General features: G+C 38.9%; 1 protein-coding gene across 2 annotated transcripts in view; it reads right to left on the reverse strand.

The window, feature by feature from the left end:
- asic1c (acid-sensing (proton-gated) ion channel 1c) overlaps positions 1 to 23,614 on the reverse strand; it is a 99,768-nt gene that overhangs the window by 48,425 nt on the left and 27,729 nt on the right. The window lies entirely within an intron of this gene.

A 23,614-nucleotide genomic window follows, 5' to 3' on the forward strand; every position in this document is an offset into this window, starting at 1 on the left:
GTGTATAAGTTATAACATCCTTTGGGCAATTATATGTCCATGGGCAGCTTGGTGATTTAAAGCGGTGCAGTATGTGGACCCTCAGTGAAGATTTATTACAGCTGTTACCAAATGGTTTTCTCTGCAAAGAGGAAATGGAGGGTTTTGCTGTGTCAGTCAAATTAGATGTAACAGAAAATCTGATTGCTAGGAGTAAGTAGGTAATAAAATTAAAAAATATATATGAATGAGGCATATGTTTTAATGGCTTTGGCCCTTGTGAATTTACAGCATGAGGAGGATTCATATGATACAAGATAATTAAGCTTTAAACAGAAGGTGTCTGAGCAGTTGTATCACGGAGATGCTGTTTATTAATTAGTACGTCACATTACATTTCTTTGTACACTGATCAAAGGTTATTAATAAAAATATAACACATTTGTTATGATGGCACAGTCAACAATATGTCCATATGAAATATAAACAATGAGCAATTTAAAGCTTTTTCATAAATTTTAAGCTCCGCTTCTTACAGTCTGAATTAATCGAGAGGAATGCTCCTCTTGCCGATAACATTTCCATCTCTAAGTGATTATTTCATGATTCATTAAATTGACACCTTAATTTTCACTGCCCTTTGTCTTTGCTATGAACTGCCATTTCTTCCCGCTTCATCTTCTTAACTTATCAAGTTTATGCTATCTCTCACGTCCAAGGCAAGCGTATGAATGAGCATCTGATTTTGTTATCAGTAGCTTCATTTTTGTTAACCGTTTGATCATAACCACCTGGATATGGATGGATTATAAACTGTAATTAGTCACAACTGTGTGACTGCATAACTTAAACAGTCTCTGGCACTGCTGGCTGATTTTGCCTCTTTCACCTGACTGAACTTGGACTTGTGAAATGCCATGACTCAACCATACTCAACTGTTGTCAACTCAACTTATCAAAATGAAAATGGAGGAAGCACTGACTTGTTTGACATCCCACAGATCACTGCCTGAGCATGACCTGGCAAATGGAAACTCCCGCTTTAATATGAAAGCGAAGTGAATCTGATATCCCTCATGTTTTTAAATGAATACTTCATTAACCCATTACTACACACATTTTCCCCTTTTGTTGCTCCTTAAGTAGCCTTATGGTTGTTGAGAGACCTCAGGAGACACTGCTTGTTATGAGGTTGAGCGCAAATGAACTCCCAGTTTAAGCCTGAACATGCCCCGTCCTGGTCTATTGACTAAAAAAGTTAATCTTTATACTTGTACTGGGGTGTGATGAGCACACAAGCTAACAGACTGATTTAACACTGTTAAGTGGAGCCTTATAAACTACTCATGCAAAAAATAGTTTTCAGTTAACACAGTTGCCTGGTTGCACTTGTCCTAGGTGGCAATGACATTCTTCACACATTAAAACGATTAAGCACCAATAAGAGTCAAACTGGAAAACATTTGTTTGTAGTGAGTGTGACAAACTGCATTCTTATAATAATACTAACGCTTTTTTTTTTTTAAATTTGCTGAACTGTCTAGTAAGAAAAGTCTTGACCGATCACTCATTTATTTCTATTTTACAGTTATAAGGAGGCAAAATCATTTTTTAAAGTGGTTTTGAGCAATAGTTCTTCAGTCTTCCTGAAGGTCTTTCCAGGTTTTTCTGTGGACATTGGCTGCTTTTTCACTCATTTTCAGTCCAATCCTGACCATCTTCAGAGGAATGCTTTTTTGGTTACTATCAATCATTCAAGCATCAAAAGGCACCTAACTCAACATAACAGACAACTTGGCAAAGGATTTAGCAAAGTTAAATTGTTTCCCTAGGCACTGTGTTGCTAGCAGCCCATCACAAAAAACAATCTGTTCTCATTTCTTTAGTTTAATCATTAGAAAATGCTAAAGATAACACAGTTTGACAGGCATAAAATAGTATTTTTGAACCAAAAAGATTATTCCCAAAGAGCTATTAGCTGAAGAGCTGGCATGGTGTTCGGTGTGCCCTTAAAAAGGAGGAAACTGGACAAGCATAGAACAAAAGAAGTGACAGGCCTAAAAAAAATACAGCATTTGAAGAATATCTGAAAGTTATGTCCTAAGAATCACAAAAAAATTCACCAAAGACCTGGCACAGGAGGTGAGAGATGCATCTGGCCTTTGATCCATCTACTGTTCATTGAAGCCTCATCAGAAATATTCTCAGTGGAAAGGTGGCTGTCAAGATGCCATTCTTCAGTAAAGGAAACAGGGACAGGTTTTAGCGAATTACCCAAGAACTGGATGAAAATCAGTAAAGGCATAGGTGGATAGAAAAACATGCTGCAGAAGATCATCAGTCAATGATTTGTCTTCCCTGAACCCAGATCTGTGTGGAATCATCTTGATAGTGAACAGAACAAAAAGCAGCCAGCATCTAAAAACGATCTTTGAATATCCTATAAAATTCAAGACTGTAAGAATTGAATAACTATGTTTTTGTCTCTCACTATATTTCCTTGTACGCTTGCACATGTTTCAATAAATTACTACAGCTATTTCCCATTTTCCTACCAAAATATATATTTTTTAAATTAGGGGTGGCGCAAGACTTTTGCACTTTACCATAAAGTAGCTGTAATATTTGGACAAATTACTTTAAAAGCTTTTGGTATACACAATCCCCCTAACACTGTGTATATAAATAGTGAGTACTGAACATTCTGTTACTTATGGTTGTATGAGGTGGTTGTAGCTCAGGAGGTATGGCAGGTTATCTACTAATCAGAAGGTTGGTGGTTTGATCCTGCATCCCAAAGTATCCTTGGGCAAGATACTGAATCCCAAGTTGCATTCATTGGAGTGTGAATGTTAGATACAAAGCATAAGCATAGAAAAAAAGTGCTTATATGAATGAGTGGATAAAGCATGTTGTAAATAAAGTGTTTTGAGTGCTTAGGTAGAGCAGAAAAGCACTATATAGGGAGAATATTTATGTCTTGTTATCAGATATATAATATAGGATATTATTATGAATTATTCTATCTTAAGAAAGACAAGTATCTGGTTATTTGTTGAGCTATCCAGAGATATACAGCTGATAATGTTTTGTTACAGTTTGTGACTTTCCTGCTATGTACCCCTGGATAATGACTGAAAAGCTCCATCACAGAGTGCTACCTTACTCAGGGCATCTGATGGAAGTACACTTAGTATGCTTTCTTCTTTCTTTCCTCTTTTATAGAGGAGATGTTTATGTGCTTTAGAAGGTCTGTGATATTGCCACCATACCGCACAGACATCTGTAACATATTGCATTTGGCGTCATCTTGCTTTAGCAAAGTATTTCGAAACAATGCTTCACTTTCTTTTTTCCACTTGCCTGCTTTTAGTCTGTCTGGCTTTATCTGCCTGTGTGTTTCTCAGGGGGCTTGTGATAATTCTCATTACAGTCCATTCTGTCAAAAGCAAAAAGGTCATTACAAATGCCAACAAGCATTACTTTAAGGAAAACGCAAGATTGCTCACTCACTCCATACTGCACAATTTAAAGTTCCGATACCTTCTTGATACGAAAGGTTACTGTTTATGTAAATCAAACAGAATTATTTCATAATCTGGATTAAATCACCTGCAGCCTGCTGCAGCTGTCAACTCCTTTATTGTTTATTGCAAATGAGCAAAAAGACAGACTCTGAGAAAACCAACAAATGACGAATAGGACATATTAAAATCAGGTGTTATTGAGGGTGGAATAAAAATGTATATTTTCTGTCATCAGTAATACAACTCATTAGCTTTCACTTAACGATGAGGTCTGGAGCAGCTCCTGTCTATCTGGAGTTTAAGCTCAGAGCGACTACAATAATTTGGCCTTTGCATAGCTAATAAACACACATTAATTCAATACCTATATATTAAGGAAAACTCTATGGAAGGCGTTGCTATTATTTAAACCTCATTACAGTCATTATTTCAGCACCACTAGTGAAATTGTTTTTTTGAGCCTCTCCTAATTATAAGGCTGGTCTCGTTGCGTCTTGCAGACTCTCTCGGCATTCACGATTGAAGGTTCAGCAAAGAATGGAAGCACATTTTCTGATACAACCTAATATAGTGCAACCATTTGTTCTGTTGTATTCAGGGGGAAGCAGCCGTTTAATCAGGTCTTGTGTAATTAAATGTGGCAATTTAACATGGGGGAGAAAAAAGTATTTCATTTGTCTTTCTTCTTGCTGGAACAGAATAAGTCGAGGTCTGAGATGTGTTGACAGGAAAACAAAAGTCCTGCATCAGTGGAGCAGAAATCCTAAGCCAGGAACTTCATCGCTCTTTACTGCAGGGATACATTTCTGGAATTTTCCACTCTCTGATTTTAAATGCACAGCTCTAAACTAGTAATTTAAGATACAATGACAACTTAATAGTAGGGATGGGTATCGTTTAGGTTTTATCCGATACCAGTACCAAACCAGTACTTTTGAAACGGTGCCGGTGCTTAAACGGTGCTTGAACCGGTGCTTAAAGAATGAACAACACAAACTTTGTCCAAAAACCTCTCATGTTCAGCTGTTTTTTGTAAAAGGATAACAATGTTAGCCTTTTCTGCAGCTATAGGGGATTTATGGCATCACTCTTGGCTGGAAGCAGTGCTTAAACAATGGAAAAAACACAAACTTTGTCCAAAAACCTCTCATGTTTAACTGTTTTCCACTTTTTCTTTGGTCATTTTAGTCTTTTTGGCCAGTGTGAAGGGAGTATCTGCCATCAAACAAGAAGACAGTGCACAGAAATTAAAATGTAAGCAATAACTACATTTTAAATTTTGCAATAAGCAAAGAAAAGCCATAACATGAAGAATTTTGGTACTACAGTTAGGTTTAATAAGTTTATGAACAATTTTATATATTTTTTACTATAATTTTCTTTTAACAACCACCATGTGTCTCATGGGTCTTGCAGCACTTGGCTGAATATGAGAAGATATCCCTGGACACTTCAAGCTTCATGCTGCTGCTTCTGTCGTGGCCTGGTTCCTCTGGCAGCTACACATGCCCATGTTGCAGCAATTCCTACACCATGTTTGCCAGACAATGTGCTATGCTTCACATCATGAGGTGTTTCCCTCCTTCTCCATACTTTCCATACTTTTCTTATTATAATGCCTTATTTACCATCTCAGATAAATCATCGTTTTCACGCCTCTAAGTAATGCAATTGTTCCAGCCATACTCCTAACACACATTAGCAAGTGAGGTCACTTTACCCCCATTTTATTCTCTTTACATTAGCTCACAGTTGTTTAAAAATTCTCATGCCTACTTATGGAGCACTTGACAGACAGGCTCCAGACTATATATATATATATCAGCTTCTTGTTAAACACACTGCTGCACACTGTCTTTGCTCACAAGCTCAAAACCTATTAGCTGTCCTTTGTACAAGACGGAAGACTAGAGAGTTAGAGCCTTTCAGTCTGTGGCACCAAGGCTCTGGAACAGTTTACTACAGATCCGTTTAGCTGTGAAGTCTTTAAATTAAAATTTTAATTTGTTTAATCAGGCCTATCATTGACATTCTTCTATTATTTATGTTTTTATTTGTTTCTTTTCTGGTTTAATATGAATATTTATTAATATTAATAGATGACCAGATGACCAAATGATGACCTCACCAGTTAACTTTGCCTGTGATTTGGTGCTGTTAGGTAATCTAATCTAAGCAATTACATAATTTGCTTTCTTTGAATTTGCTCCAATTTTCACATTAAGCCCGGTTATCTCTCCTGCCATAAGCAAATGTATTTATTTATGTTTTTTTTTTACATGCTTTGGGAAAATGTAAAATGGCAGCATTTTTGCAGGCTTCTCAAAGATTAAATACCACTTATTCTCACTTGACTAATCTCATCAATGTGATTAATAATAAAAGAAGCAGCTATAGGTACTGACAATATGTCACATGAATTTTATGGAATCACAGCAGCTGGGATAATCTCCAGCCCCCCTGGTGACCCTAAATTGGATAAGCAGAAGAAAAAGGATGGATGGATAAACAGAGAGAAAATAGAGAGTTCCTTTTTTCAAAAGCAACTAGGGCCACGTGAAATCCGCAATGAAGTACCACAGCTATAACTGATTGATTTTTCACTCTTAGCCTTTGCAGAGATGAATGGTTGTGAGTTGCAGGGGTTATAAGCGTCATGTGATTGCTCTGATTGTCTCAGTGAAGTACAGTACACATGTGACAAATTTAACACAAAGCCAGAAACAATTCACAATCATCAAAAACAGCAGTCAAATAATGAAGCTTTGTTTACCCCACATATGTTAAACAGTCAGTCTAATGCACATGGGCAGCAATCAGCTCTAGACTGAAGATTTACAGCTGGCCAACATGAAAGAAAAAAAAATCACTTGTCAGAGTGCTCCAATGTGTGACTAACCGGCTCTGTTAAGAGGCTGTCCACAGAGAGGAGATCCACAGTCGATCTACTTGTTTTCAAGGGGTGAATGCTGAATCTTGCGCTGCGTATAAGGTGAAAATGATTCAATTAAATTGCTTAGGGAACAAATATCAGTGAGGAGGAGGATGACTCAGCGCACCTTCCTGGATAATGATGCATAAATACAGGTCTTGACATGCAAATAAGGATGATCGTGAACATTCTGTTTAACTATAGATTGGTATTTCTTTACAGTGATGTCATGGATTCACCCCTCTGTTTAGGAGCAAACACAGTATCTTCCATTTTTACAGTCAGGCATCAATGCCTCAAACTCCATCTTCATTGCAGGCTGCACTGCTACAACAAAAACAAAATGGACAGAATTCGATTAATCAATGTCCTTTGTGATATACTGAGTTAACCTGATACCTTTCAGTTTAAGCTGGGTGGAAAATGTCCCATAATGTCAACATCCAAAAGGGTTTAGGTCAATGTTTTTGATTGAAATCCTAAAAAAAAAAAGGGGCCCAAATGATTTGATATTTAGAGAAAAATACACATTCTAGGAATTCTTTTTATAAGATCACATTACATTAGAAAAATCCTCATCTGCTCCTCAAACCAAGTTTCAAAAGTAGTAATCACTTATTTTCTGTGTGACTTGATCAGTCTGTCCCATGATTGTGGAGGAAATCTGGCCCACTCTGCTTTGACATCATTGCTACAGTTTATTGAGCTTTATTGTTTTTGCACAGCTCTCTTAAGGGCCCACCACAGCATTGCAATCAGGTTAAAGACTAGATTTTGACTCGGCAAGCGCCTGGTTCTTTTCATTTTCAGCCATTATGTTGCACATTTGCTAATGTGCTATAAATCATTGTCCTGTTATATGACCCAATTTCAGCTAAGATGCCTGAAATCAAACCAAAATCATCACTCATCCACCAACGTGCTCCATAGTTAGTTTGACGTTTTTGTTCTGATATGATATGTGTGCTTTTTGCCATACATGGAACTGTGCACTATAGCCAGACTTTTGCACTTTTGTCTGGTCTGTCCAAAGGACATCGTTCCAGAAGTTTAGTGGTTTGGTCACATGCACCTTTGCAAAAAATAAGCCATGCTGCTGTGTTCTTTTTAAAGACAAGTACTTTTCACCTGAAAACTTTTCCAAGCAAGCCATGCTTGATCGGTATATTCGATTATCACTTCTAGGCTGGACTATTGTAATTCATTATCGGGCTGTCCTTGAAAAGCCTTCAGCTAAACCAAACCGCCACAGCAAGAGTATTGACTGGACTTAGAAAGAGAGACCATATTCCTCTTATAATGCTTCTCTTCAGTGGCTCCCTGTTAAGTCCAGAATCAAATTAACATACCAGGTCTGGAAGTAATCAGTCCACATCTTATCTTAAAGACCTCATAGTACCATATCGCCCCAAAACCCCTGCCATAGGGGAATGGGAGGCAGAGGTTTTAGGATTCAGGCCCCTCTTCTGTGGAACCGGCTCCCAGTTTGCATTCAGAAGACAGACAGCCTCTCTACTTTGAAGATTAGGCCTTAAAGTTTTCGTTTTAATAAAGCTTACAGTTAGGGCTGGATCAGGTGACCCTGAACTCTCTCTTGGTTATGTTGCAATAGGCCTAGACTGCTGGGGGCTTCTCATCATGCACTTAGTGTGTCTTCATCTTCAGTCTCTGTCTCTCTTCCACTGTGTGTCTTTTGCTCTGTTCCCCTCCCGTCACCCCGGCCTGTTTCTTCCCGCGGTTTCTTCCTGTCAAAAGTGAGTTTCTCCTTCTCACTGTTGGCAAGTCCTTGTTCACAGGGGGTCGTCTAAATGTTTGGGGTTTTCTCTGTATAATTTTAGGATGAATTTCTGTGAATCTCATGTATTTATATGCTACAATATAAAGCACCTTGAGGGAACTATTGCTATTTGGTGTCATATAAATACACTTGAATTGAAAATTGAATTAAAGAGTATTTTTCTTATTGTACTGTCTTGAACCATAACATTTAACATGCCAACTGTGGCCTGTAGACTATGACCTCAGGATGAATTCATTACATGACTCCAAGCTAACTGATATGGTAAATGGCCTGTATTTGTATAGTGCTTTACTAGTCCCTAAGGACCCCAAAGCGCTTTACACATCCAGTCACCCACCGGTGATGGCACCCTAGCCACCCTGGGGCGCACTGACAGAGACGAGGCTGCCGGACACTGGCACCACCAGGCCCTCTGACCACCACCAGTAGGCAACAGTTCAAGGTCTTGCCCAAGGACACAACAATCGAGACTGTCAGAGCCGGGGCTCGAACCGGCAACCTTCCGATTACAAGGCGAACTCCCAACTCTTGAGCCACAATCGCCCCACTTGTGAGTCATCTTTCTCATGGCAGAACGATAGACAAAGTATTTGGCCTCAAACCTTTTACAAAAAGCTAACTAGCTTTGTATCTTTTATCTAGAAAAATCATGGATCAAAGGTCCCCAATTCAACTCAGATTCTTTGAGCCAAGTTGCTGTTTGTCACAAATGTTTTGCGCTATTATGTTAATGTAACTCCCTTCTTGTGAGAAGCAGCTGCAGCACATCGTGCACATTGACATCGATGAGTACCTATAATCAGCCATACAGCATCTGGGCATACATATGGTTCAGTATAACACCCATCCAAATGTTTTGCATTATGTTTCTTGCCTGTAAGAAAGGAAATAAAGATCCAGTTTATACAAAGCTAGAGGAGGTAACAACATCTTCTTGCTTTAACTAAATGTTGATCCAAACAGAAAAGGTTACTAGCTAACAGGAGAGCAGCATCCTGAGCATTAGGTTAGTTAAATTCAAATTCATGAGGAGGTACTGGCTTATCATTCACCAAACGGTGCAAACTACATTACATGTTTTTATTTGTTTGTGTTAATGTACAAAATTTTTATTTAGGGTAAGTCCTAAGGGTAATTCTTTGAATCTGTGTGCACACATTACCCCACAATCTTTAAGAGAACATTTAACAATTTTTTCTGTTTTACATACATATATATATTTATTTAATGTTTAAGGTTGGCTGTCTTTATGTACATAGTTTCATTTCATATCACTCTCTCTCATATCCAAACCCCTGAGCTGTTATATAACCTTCCTCACCCTTAAAGTAACATTCACTGCTGAATGCCAGAGACCACAACAAAATGATTTTGCAGTGTCACATCCATGTGTAGCTCCTCACAGAACAAAGTGGGAAGAAACGGAGAAGCTTGTTTAACTGTACCTTGAATGATTTTCTAGTGTTCTGTTTACATTTTCTGGTTAGGACTGATAGTCCTGCCATGACATAATGCTCATTTGGATGTACATTTAAATAAACATTGGCCAAGTCTTCAAATTCAGGATATGTAATGCCAAAGGAGCAATTCCACACTGCATGAAAGATTAGAGTCTTGTTTTTCACAGTTACAATACTGACTGAACTGTGACAGTGAGGTTAAGCTGAAACTTATTATAAGACACTTGAAGTTTTTTCAAGCATTAAATGAACATAGAACAAAATCATTCACTCTAGTAATACCACTCCCCATGCAAATGTTAAGTTGGATTCCTTAGTTTCCAATATAACTGTTAGACAAACACATACTATATCCATATACTGTGCATATGTATATAATACATACACAAAAAGCCAGAATAGTACAACTACACTTTGACTTTAAAACCACGAGCCTGTCAGTCAGGTGAAATCATTTTTCTTTACCGCACTGTATGCTTTTAAGCTGTATTCCTGTAAGAGATGACCCGGTAACCATAGTATTCATGCACTGAAACAGCAGCTAAGGTTATAGTCAGGAAGCAGGTACAGGGTCAGGGTGACTTTCTCTGCTCAAAATGAGCAGATGCATTTACTTCACTCAGACATCACTAAAGCATGAAATGAGCCATCCCTACGGAGGCGTCTTTACAGCAGGTAGCTCTATTTCTCACTGCACAATCCTTGCGTAAAGTGACTCCAAAGAGACAGCTGGTCTGCACTACCTACACTTAAACAGACAAAGCTGGTCTGATGCTATTATTGTTAAACAACAACCATGTTACTATGGTTACAGGTAACTAATCTAAATCCAGTTGTAAATCCAGTTTTGCCACACCTTCTAAAAGCTAATTTTGTCATTTTCAAAAGCAAATAAACTAAAAATCTAAATGTATTTTTAAAAAATTGTTGTCTGTTAGCCTAATTTTAATGGTAGCGCAGATTATTAGTTTCCAAATGCACAAAAACATACCAGCCACTTCACAAGTTAAACATGGCTAGTACTGGGTTGGACCTGCTTCTGCCTTCAGAACTGCCTTAATTCTTTGCGGCATAGATTCAACAAGATGCTGGGAACATTCCTCAGAGATTTTGGTCCATATTGACATGACAGCATCACACAGTTGCTGCAGATTTGACAGTGGCACAAGCATGATGCAGGTTGTCCACCTCTCCACCACATCCTAAAGGTGCTCTATTGGATTGAGATCTGCCAACTGTGAAGGGAATTTGAGTACAGTGAATCAGTTTGAGATGATTTGAGCTTTGTGACCTGCATGCTGAAGCAGTCAAGAAAATATGAGTACACTGTGAGGGAGAGGGGCATAGTCAGCAACAATAGGCTCTGCTATTTAAAACTGCCAAGAAAATATCACCTACATACAACTCTGACACCTGCACCACCCTGAACTGTTGATACAAGGCAGGATCTATTCTTTGTGTGCTTGTGCACCAACCTCTGACCTCACCAGTGGAATCTGCAGCAGAATTTGAGACTCATCAGATCAGGCACTTGTTGCCATCCTTGCTGCTCAAAGCAGTCTGACCATTCTCCTCTGACCTCTGTCATCAATAAGGCAGTTTTGCTTTTGCTTTCTTTAAGAGGTTAAAAGGACATGAGATTTCTTAGTGGTAGGTCTAATTGATAACAAAGTTAAAATCAGCAGACACAACCCAATCTCTGAGCTCACCACCTATTCTGCTGATTTAGCTCCTGAGGGCAACCACCATTTCCCTGAGAGATCTAATATGTGCTCATTTAATTTCATTTTGGCAAATGCAACCGCATATTTTTTATTACCACACTGACTGTTTACTGCTCAAAGATGGCTGGTCAAAACAACTAAGACAACAAAGGAAAACCAAAAGGCTTCTGGCAGCAAAAATCTTATCCCGTGCTTTCAAAATCTGCATATTCATATGAAGAGTACATGTTACTTATTACATAGACTAGCCCATGTGCAGAACAATTCAGGCAATAAAAGATTTATATGTAATAAAGTTAAATGGCGAAAATCTCTTCAGAGTAAAATGAATACCCAGTCCACTTACAGCTATAGAATAGTGATATAGAATGACATTTGTCTTCCCTCTACCTGGCTGTAGAGAAAACTCAATTTTAGTAGTTAGAGAATTAATATTCATGAGCTAAATCTGTCATAATATACCATCTGTGATGTGCTGTCATTTAAACCTTCAAAGGAATTAAAACTGAATTAAAAACTCAGCCACATATCTTGACCCATACCGACACAATACGTCGCTGCATTCAGTCACACCAGTAACAGCGGCTATAAACTACAGTGACATATTAATTCTCAGCACTCAGTCACTTCAAGTTTTTAAACGTGAATCTAAATTCTAGTGAGGTATCATCAAAAAGACTAACCTGAGGTGGAAAGCGGCTCAGTAAATCCTTCCATTTCCCTAAAGAGAAGCCACCAACACAAAAACCCCTCAAGTGATAATGAAGGGGAAAGATGTGATGGAAAAACAACTGCAAAGCCACTGTGCAAGCGAGGAACACAGGCCAGCTGCTCACTAGATCAGCTTCAGCAGGGGTATCTCACTCCATCACCACCGCATCAGTGAGCACATCGTGTAGACGGAGAAGGCTTGCATCAATCAAACACCACGCCACATGGAACCCAAGCTCTCAGCCCCTTGGGGAAAACTTGGGAGACAGAGCCAGAATGCAACAGAATATCAACAAATGAGCTTTTGGATACAGTGCATTTGGAGTGCAGAAATAAAAAAAAACAAGTCTTCAGACTCCCTGCTGATACTGATGGGCACACTTCCTAGGTAAACTCTGAAGAAGGAAAAAAATACACAGAAAGGGTGTGAATTTGTGCTTTGGTTTAGTATCACGATACAAGATGAACCATTAACTCCGGCAACAATTGGCAGATAAGAAAAAGTGATCCAGTGTGTAAATGTGAACCCTGAAGTACTAAAAAAAAGCTGAAAGCACACTCTAAAAAGAACTCCCTGTACCTGTAGCTTCATAAAATTGAGTCATAAAATTGAGTCACAAAATGTGACGATGTGGCCTTCTTTGATCTGGTAATGAAGGTACTTGATACGACGCAACCTGTGAAAATAAACAGCAAATGTGACTGCTTCTCACCATATTGTGTTAAAACGCAACTCGATAAGGAAGCAGCTCGCAATTGTCTGTGCTCTGATGTGAGAAAAAAGACACAATAAAGAAGAGTAGAGGGCAACGTGCCAAATGTAGAGGCTACAATGGGTAAGGAGACGTGAGCTGCATGGGCTGTTTGTTCTGCAGAGAGGTGGCAAAAATAATGAAGTCCAATCAAACCAGCAGGCTACACTGGCTCTTTCCTGATGTTTATACTAATACAGAGAAAGTTTTCCCTCCCATCTGCTTCCCACTGTTCTCCTTTTTTGTTTTCTCTCAGCAGAGAGTATTGTAGCTTTCTGCTAACAAAATTCAAACTAGTTTGGAAATCTCAAACTGTCTGAGGGGCTCAAAAAGTAGTTTTGTACCTCCATCTGCTTTAATCTAAAAAAACAGCTCCAAAGTGAAACTGGATTTTCATTTCAAATACTTTTTTAAATTTTTTTTTTTTCAGTATATTTACTTTACTTCCTTAAAAGTTAAACTTACATTTGTGCCAACAAACCAAACACTTATGCCATCCTAGCTGCTCAAAGCAGTCTGCCCATTCTCCTCTGACCTCTGACAATGGCATGTCAGAGGTCAGAGGAAAACTGTCTCATTGGATATTTTGTCTTTTTCAGATCATTCTTTTTAAACCCCAGAGCTAGTTGTGGGAGAAAATCCCAGCAGATTAGCAGTTTGTGAAATACTCAGACCAGTCCATCTGGCACCAACAAACATGGTCAAAGTCACTTAAATCCTCTTTTTTCCCTATTCTGATGCTCATGTGAGAGATACACATATTGACGGGGTCAGGTTATGTTAAAAAGTATAAATTGTTATACTTTGTTCATTGGTTCAAAGGTACCCCACACTTCTTTTTTGTTTGCTTGTTTGTTCTGGTGTATTTTTCATTTGAACTGTTATTCTGCCAGAGTACTCATATTTACAAGATGGCACTGAACGCCCCATTAGTGTGTCAGGAAAACTCTTTTGTATGTATGTTCCTTGAAGGGGTTTGGAGTCGTTCTTTTTTCCACCGCAGCGAAGGGCTAGGAGTTGGAGAGGAGCTGCTGTATGTTTTTGTTATCGATCTGATTGTGAAATAAAGCATATGCAGTGAGAAAGCAACTCCCGGAGTCATCCCTGCCTTATAGCTGCAACACTCAGTTTGAACCTTGGCTTCTAAAATGCATGGATATTTGCATTAACTAGCAGTTGAATAGGTATTCCTAATGAAGTGGCTGGTGAGCGTATGTCAGGGTCTTTGTGTCCCCTTCCAATTTTCTAAGCACTAAATAGTGAATCTTCCTTTAAAAGCCATGCTTTATTTAAGAGGTTAAAATGTAGAACATGAGAGTTTTTAGTGGTAGGTCTATGTTAAAACCAGTAGACACAAACCAATCTGCTGATTTAGCCCCTGGGAGCAACAGCCCAAGGGGCTCAAAAAGCAGTTTCGTGTGCTCCAATCTAAAGACCAGCTGCAAAGGATTTTAATTTCATTTATATATATATATATTTTTCTGCATATTTACTTTACTTTAAAACTTAAAACGTTAATCTTGAGTGGTTGTGGCCTTTATCATGGCTGCAAATGACTGACAACTGGAGCAGCTAGAAGATAGTACGTTACTATATACAGCATTGTTTGCTAGCCTGGATTTGTTTTTTAACAGCAAGGCTGACACTGCTAAATTCAGGCATAGACCGTACTCTGTATAGACAAAAGTATTAGGCCACCTACACATTACAGCTACAGGAATTACATGGCCAGAGAAACCCATGAAGCCATGCCACAAAGCTCTCAGTCCAGTTTTTGTGCTGATGTTTTGTGCTGATGCTTGTACGATCAACTGTAAGTTGATGATAGAATATCTAGGAGGGAAGAATTGCAATGCACTGGCTTGTTACTTGAATTCAGTGAGTGCTTTAGAATGATCCATTCTTTCACAAATGTTTATGGCTATGTGCTTGATTTTATCGAAAACCTGATGTGATGAGCAACAAGTGCACATGACTGAGATATCAAAGGATGCTGCAGCCTCATATGGGTATAGCAGGTAAATGACATTAAATAACACACAGCTTTTTCATCAACTTGGTTCTAATTGGGAGCATAATTTACAAAGTTAACAACATGCTTTATTAAAGATAAAGAGTACTTTAAAACCCAGAAGAAGAGGCAAAGCATCTCTGGAAGGATCCCCACACATCATCAACACCTACCTCCAGTGCACTGAAGAAGTAAAATGATAAATGAGGCCCATTCAACATAAGACACCAGTTGTTTCACACTCAGTAAAAAGATATTCAGCTGAGACCTATTACTGTTTGTACCAAATCAAGACATATTGTGTTGTTTGTCAGCTATGTAGCCTAATAAGCTACATAAAGGCATTTAATATAGCACAATGCCACTAAAGCACACTGTGGAAATATTTCGGGGTATAATGCACCTGAGCATAAAGACTTTGTCAGAGCCAGTAGAATAATATTTGACATTCACAAAATGTACTATAATCCCCTTTCCACTCAGTGGGGACATAAAACAAATGCTCCCTGAAATGCTCCGAGTTCAAACTACTGAACTGAGCTCATATTTAACCAACTTTAAACATACGGATTTATGGCATACATCACTATCCCACCATTATCAGGCATGTGCACACATACTAAAATTGTCTCATAAAATAATTAAAGGAGATAATGAAAGTATCACTAAATTTACTTCCCTCGTTTATTTTGTAATGACTGGCCAATCATCCTTTTAACTTGCAAGGAGAAAAAAGTGAAGGATCAAAATGCTCTCTAATGCAGACTTAACCTCTTAAGCCCCAAGCCTAACTGATCTCCTGCTTTTTGCCCCCGTATCAGGGGGCGTTGGGGCTTAAGAGGTTAAAAGACAGGTTGGATTTTCATGCAAACACTTGGGACGTGACGTGTTTGTGTGTGTAACAATCTCTATGCCGTGTGCATATATATGTGTGGGAGGCTGCATTGTGTATTTGTGTGTGTTTCTGCGTGTACAAACCAGTGGGTGGATAAGTGCATGCATGGGAATGTGCCTCTCTGTGTCAGTGTGAGTGAGTATACACAAACATTTATTTGCTCTCCCAGGTCTTGTCTTGAATGTACACCAGCTGAATTTGACCTTTTGCTATCAACTAAAGCACCAACAAGGCTAAAGATCATAAAAACTGTGACAGAGATCAATTCTCTCATTTCCCCTCTTATGCATCCCTGGGGGTTCTTCAGTCTAAAACAGAATAAGTTGACCTCCTGCATGGAGAAACTTCTATGAAAACTTTACAGTGTCGTCAAAGGTATAATTAAGAGAGTAATAATGAATTAATTCAGCCCTTCCTGTGCTAGTGCTACAGGCCTCTGTCAAGTAGATAATGCTCATCTGTATCTGGATGACGAGGTCATGCTTCACTGCTTGTGACTGTTCTCAGAGAAAATACTTTGTGACACAGCACAGCTGAGGTAAATAAGCAAACCTGTCTGTTTCTTTGAATATACAGAAACTGTATCCTTAATGACTTCTTGAGGGAGATTTAAAAAAGAAAAAGATAAGGGGGTCGGTGGATTATTGGATGTCTAAAACCTTGATTATCCTTTAAAGGTCCATAAGTCCACCAGGGTCTACTTGGGCCTGACTGGCACAAATTTCATCATCAGAAGGTGAGCACGAGGGTAGGACCTCCGAGTGCCTGTCTGTTTTTCGTGACTACAAGGGTCTTGTCTGTGGAGAATTTACATAACAATGCACCAAATGCACATACGCTGCACTTGAAGTCAGGACTTCAAAGATGTCTAACAGGATCACTCAACTGTCCGTGTCCATGATGCGGTATAATCAAGACATAAGACTTTCATCCAAAAGTCCAAACCTTGTGCTAGTTCAACTATTTTTTTCCACACCATTTAATTCCATCCATCCGTCATTATCTGCCGCTTATCTGAGTTTGGGTCACAGGGGCAGCAGACTAAGCAGCGACACCCTGACCTTCCCGGCCATCTCCTCCAGCTTATCTGAGAGGACACGTTGGGAATTTGATCTTTCCATGCCAGCCGAAGTGCATAGTCTCTCAAGCGTGCCCTGGGTTTGCCCTGTGGCCCCTTCATGCTAGGACATGCCTGAAACACCTCACCTAGATAGTGTCTAGGATGCATCCTAGTCAGATGTCTGAACCACCTCAACAGGAAAAGGGATTCTACTCTGAGCTCCTCCTGAATGAGCCCTTCTCCTCACTCTGTCTCTAAGGGAAAGCTCAGCCACCCTTTGAAGGAGATTTATTTCTACCATTTGTAGCTACAATCTCATTTTTTCTGTGTCTAACCAGAGCTCATGTCCAAAGGTGAGGGTAGGATAAGATCAACCAGTAAAAACATAGCTTTGCTTTCACGCTCAGCTCTCTCTTTACCAAAAGAAACCAGCATAGTCTGCATCACTGCAGACACCGTCAATCCGTTACCCTCCCACTCCACTCTAACTTCACGCTAAACAAGACCCTGAGATCTTTGAATTCTTCCACCTGGGGCAGCAACCCTGACCCGGAGTTGGCAATCACCCTTTTCCAGCTGAGAAACATGATCTCAGATTTGAAGGTGCTGATTCTGATTCGCACTTCACATAAACCACCCTAGTGCATGCTGGAGGTTATTTGATTTTTGTTTTGCTTTGCTTGCTGTTTTCTTTGATTTAGGCATTTGCGAAGTCTAAATTGGAAGGGACACTCATGCAATCTTAGTGTAAATATCTATCTAACTGGAATGTTGCTTCACCATTGCAAAACTCAAATAAAGTGGCCTGTGGTGGAGTGTGCTTTATGGCTCTCCTGCAGGGAGGGAGTAGAGTAGTGGGTTCAGGGTGTGGTGTCAAGTGAGGCTGACCAAAACAGCTGACCTCCATCATCTAATCATGCCTCCCTTATTTGAGTAGGATACCGGGACCTGACAAGAGAGCTGTGTGTGGTGCTGAAGAAGGCAGCTGGAAAGCTACGCAAAGAAAGAGCGAACAACCGCTGTAAATAAACATCCACTTATCTTGCAATGCTGTGTGAATCGGGTCCTTTGTCACAGTCCTACTGTAACAGTGAGTAGCCAGTAGCCATATTCAGTTCAATTATATTCGTGAAATGTCACAAGTAAATATAATGAAGAAAGTTTGTTTTCCTTGAAAGGTAAATGATGCTGATTAGCTGTGTGGGAACAGTTCTTCAGGTACAATACAAGTATTTTTTCAACCCTCCTTTTTGTGCGACCCTGGATTTACATCAGAATGCCATCTATCTATCTATCTATCTATCTATCTATGGTATAGCCCCATTTTTTTTTTATTTCAAAAACAATTGATTGTTATTGTTAACAAATGCAGATTCTGAGTGGGTATGTTTGTCACTTTTTTCTTTTACGAATGCAAAAATGTTAATAAGCAACTGCTCTCTGATTTAGTGAAAAAAAATAATAATCACAAACATCCCAGAGCCAAGCATGTTTGTGATGTTTGGCTGCAGTTTGTTTTCAGGCCTCTGAATCTCTGCCCATATCCAAGATGTGTTTCAGTGATTCGGGTACATCTGGTGCTGCGGCACTTGGATAAACAACTGAGCCAATCAGAATTTTGAAGGCGTGATTAAAAAGGGTAAAGTCTTGTTTTTGTGCCTCAGCATAAAAAAATACCAAATGGGAAAAAAAATGGGAATGAGTTTGTATGAGACTGAATAAACAATCAAAGTTATTTAGAGTACAAAAATAACTTTAAAGTCACATGAGAAAAGTTGAATGCTGGATGTTCACAGCCAACATTACTGCGGCTTTGTTCTGACTGACACAAACAAGACCAAAATATCACGATATCATGATGACTCATGAGAGGGCGAAAAAACTAATGAGTAAAACTCAATAATGTGGTGAAAACGAATTCAATTAAGAACTGAAACAAACAGTTGATTGACAGAAATTTAATTAGCTGCAATTTTTATAATTAATCCTAATGTAATTGCACTTTCCTGAATGTGAATATTTTCTGCTTGTTGTCTTCTATTAAAACACCCCAAATTTATTTTGGTTTGGTGTCCGAATAAAAAAATAAATCTGAACTAGAGAATTATGACTTTATTACAGAGAAAAAACAGATAAATAGTAGAAACAAATCCTGCTTGTCTCAGTCAGCTTTAACTGTTCATCACTTTTTACACTCTGTCTTTTATTATATTGTCAGTTCACCAATTATTTAAAGGTAATCACAGCAGTAAGTCTGATAGAGCAACAGACATAAAAGACATTATTGTATAACACTTGGACAACAGCCTCCAGAAACAACAAATTAACTGTTATGAGTACTCATAAAGTATGATCACAAGCTCACCGCTTGTTAGTACTTTGAATTTGGCTGCAAACCAACATAGCAATAAATATTACTTAGCAAAATGTGCTGATGCAAATATGAAACAAAAAATATTATTCCCTCCTTCCTTGGCACATCACAGCAGCACTACTGTGTGTGAGGTTGGCTACGACTGTGACAGTTAACGCCGCCTCGGTGAAACATGTATGCATCAATAATAAACTCACTGCACCTTTACCCTTCCCCATCAGTTCATTGAGTTACAGAGGACGAACAAACCTCAGTCAGTCTACACACATGACCTTTTCAACTTCAACTATGTATCAGCAAAGAAGCTGCACCTCTGGCTCATTGAACAGGGTGATATTTCTAAGCACCAGAAAACCTTTGGCCAAGGACACATTAAATGATTCAGTCTAAGTCTTTTAATACCTAAGCCGTTTGCAAAGGCATCCATCAATATTCCGGCTGGCTTTATCAAAACCCCCGAACGTCACAAAATCTGGACACAGGAATCATCAGGTCACAAGCCCCTGCAACAAAACAGATTTTCTCAGTTACCTCTCTATATTCCAAGGTAAGAGCTGGAAAGAGGAGACGTAATCCCTCACACAGTTATTAAAACTAGCCAAATGGATCTCTGAGCACATGCAGACAAATCTTTTCTCAGCTGTCAATCAGCTGCCGTGAGGAAAACTGTAATAACAAATGCATTTCTTATCAAACCTTTTCTGAATTTCCTTGCAGCAGTGCCACAAAATAACAACCAAACTTTGTGTGTTTCCATGGTCTGCTGGGCTGACGCTGCCCCGTCAGCAGTTTTGTCTGCAAGAGCACGAGACAGCCGTGTCCCGAAAACAGAGGAACCAAGAAGACACAATTGGCAATGACACTGGCTGCCACAGAAGTAATTGATTTCCTGATATGTTTCAAAACAATAGCAAAGAATAAATACAATAACATCACAAATCTATCTGAGCAAATGATCTAAAGAAAGTTTTCCTCTTAAGACTGGCTGGCATGTCTGTGAATGGATTGTAGTTCTTTTATCTTTAGCAAATGTTCTTTTTTGTTTTGTTTTGTTTATGAGTCACAGAGTATGTATGTCACTTCTCTCCAGCTTAAAAGTAAAATCTATTTTAGTTATCCTTAAATATGTCACTAAATAAAAAGCACATGAAGCTTTTAAGTTACAGACATTTGCAGTGGCAAGAAAAGATCCTCTTAATTCACAAAGTTTAATAGATGGAAATGGGATAGAAACTGCTCCTCTAACATTGCATGGCCTTGTAACAGTAAAACTACTTAATATCATATAAATAAACTTCATCTATAATTTAGTCATTTTCAGTCTAGTTCCTAATCAAATCAAATTAAGAATGGTAATGTAATCTTTGTGATACACAGCAAAACTACCCACACTGACTTCAGTAGAAACAAGATGCTCCGATAACGGTTGTAAATACAAATAAGAGCCTTTCACATTGTTTTATTGTTGCAGAATTTACCTCCAGTATCATCAATTAAACAAGTAAATATCACATTACACTGAAGAGTCCTTCACCCCAGGTCCCATGTTTCCTCCACCCGTAGAGCATCGTAAAAATATCTCTAATATAAAATAAAGTCCTCTTCCACAAGAACTACTGCATAATTTTCTCAACAAACTGCCTTAATGCCATAAACTATTGCCGGTTAAACCTGAGAAAAGGCCTTTGCCAATAGGGCTTATACATGTGTGTCTATACAGTTTTTGAGCTTTAACTGTATATGTTTGTTATTAGAGTTTCCATTTCAAAGCAGTGAATCGTCTTTTAGAGGACAGGCCGTACATGTTCATTTGTCTGTTTCTGCCTCTTTAAGTTTACCTCTCTTCCTGTGTCTGCATCAAAGCTTTGATGTGTAAACTGTATATTCATTATGTTAACAACCCATATTTTAAACAGTGGCTGTAACTTTAACTGTAGTGAGAAAAATATAAATAAATATTTAAAAATGGGCAGCTAAAAGGGTAATGCTCATTCTTTCTCTTCACACAGAGAGTCTTCACACAAGCAAGTCAAGGAGGTAATAGGAAACAGACTTGACTCTTTAACTCAGTGTAATCTGTGACTGACACTGGAAATTATGGTCATACAGATACAAGGTATGTTGATAAGGGCTTACCATAACAGCTAAAGGCCTTTTTTAGATGCACTCCAGCTACACTGCCATATTTCACCTTGGGGTATACAATGCTTGAACAGGACATATTTGTATGTTTACTGTATGTTGCAGATGTACAGTTTATTATTATTAAACTCTTAAGACGAGTGTTTATGTGTACAAACACTGCCATATTCTCATATTAATCACACCATCTGTCCACAGTAATCAAAAGGTTTGTCTAGTCCAGGAACCCGCAACCACCCATGAAATACTTGTGAAATACTACCACTTGACCATAAATGCTCCTCACTCACAGGACTGGAGGAACATCCCTGAAATCAAAACAAAAACCCTGCTGACAAACTCGAGTCACTGACTCAAATCGTGTCACTGTGTTCAGCGAACAGAGGAAACCCTCAGGTCAGGCTCAAAGAACAGTCTGGGTGTGTCACAACCTCACATAAATATTTCCACTGCACCACAGTCTGATGGGAGTGTGTATAGAAAGCATAAACTGCAGTAAAATAAGACTTGGCTTTATTTGGCTTCCTCACAATACAAGTAACCGCTTGTCCACAATGCAGATACACGCAGAGACGCACAAACAGAGTAACCACAAATGCTGGGTTTCACCTCACCTATTGTATTCACTTTTGCAGTCTATGCTATTTTAATTCAGTTTGTAAACCCACCTATTGAGGTTAACGTAATTACATCCTGTGTTCAACACCATTTCACAATGCAGTGATGCAAGAGACTGAAAAAAAAATCGAATCTCCTGCAGCTTTGTGCACTTTGTCTGTTTGTGCTTCAGAAAAGAATAAAGGGGCAATGCAGTTGCCTTGTCATTTGTTCGCTCATGTTGCCTTCTTTCCAGCAATGTTTGGGGACAAAGGCAGCATGCAGATCCACGTGTGGTGTTGGGTTGGCTTTGGGCACAGTGGGTTTAGCTGCATATTGATTTCTACAATAATGCAGTTGTGCTTTGTTAATCAAGCACTCTGGCAGTAAAACTTATTTTAAGCTTGTTTTTAGGCTTGTTAATGATGTAACAAGATCACTTGGCTGGGTTAAAAATTTTGATTATTCTACGGAACAGAGCCAGGAAAAAACACACAAAACAGACACAAAAAAGGAGTTTTACCCCTACAGAATGTGATTCGGTACAATTTGTTTGAAATGTAAGTACCTTACATGTGATTCGGTACAATTTGTTTGAAATGTAAGTACCTTACATGTGATTCGGTACAATTTGTTTGAAATGTAAGTACCTTACATGTGATTCGGTACAATTTCAAACAAATTGTACCGAATCACATTTTGTAGGGGTAAAACTCCTTTTTTGTGTCTGTTTTGTGTGTTTTTTCCTGGCTCTGTTCCGTAGAATAATCAAAATTTTTAACCCAGCCAAGTGATCTTGTTACATAAAGACTTTCATTTGACACTCAACTACTCTATTAATCAAGGTAGATGGCTTTGCCTTGTACCTATTTAGCTGAGGCTGGCCAGAGCTCATCATGGTGACTCTGTGATGGATTGTGTGTATGCTTGAGTAAGAAACAGTGCTCTCTGGGTCAGGCTAGCCCCAGTGGCACACAGCCATGAGGAATTAGCTGAGTTTGCCCCACATTTCTTTGCACTGACATGAGTCTGTAGATTCACTCTGGTCAATAAAACACAGTCTGGGGTGGGAGGAAGAGGGTGACTCATCATTCCACATTGTACGTATATTTGGCAGAGTAAAACTGTGGAGTAACATGTTTGTTATCATGCAGAAATCATAACCTATAACTAACTTTCTTTTCAGAAAAGAAAAAAAGGAATGTCCCTATGAAGTCAAGGTGACGGAGGGAACGCAAATGTGATTTTTATCTACCACATTTCTGAATCAATCCAGAGAGTCCAAAAACTGATTTTGTTAGTTGCTGATAAAATCGCAGGCGGCGTGTGGGTGTAGTCGTATGCACTGTCTCTTCATAGCAAGAATTCTCTTTCCTGAGTTTGCATGTTCCCATTGTGTCTGCAAGAATTTTCTCTTGGTGCTTCAGCTTCCTCCCACAGTCCAAAGAGATGCATGTTAGGTTAATTGATGATGCACGGTTGGCTGTCTCTTTATGTTAGTTCTGCAAAGAAGTGGCAGGAGTGTGCCCCGCCTCTTCCCAAATGGCAGTTAGAATTGGCTCCCCCAGCAACCCTTTACAGGATAAAGTGGGTATAACTCACGAGTGAACAATATTAATATGGTTTTTTAATGTTAAGAATTAAAAATG

This window comes from Neolamprologus multifasciatus, chromosome 18 (genome assembly GCF_963576455.1).
Source record: "Neolamprologus multifasciatus chromosome 18, fNeoMul1.2, whole genome shotgun sequence".
NCBI lineage: Eukaryota > Metazoa > Chordata > Actinopteri > Cichliformes > Cichlidae > Neolamprologus > Neolamprologus multifasciatus.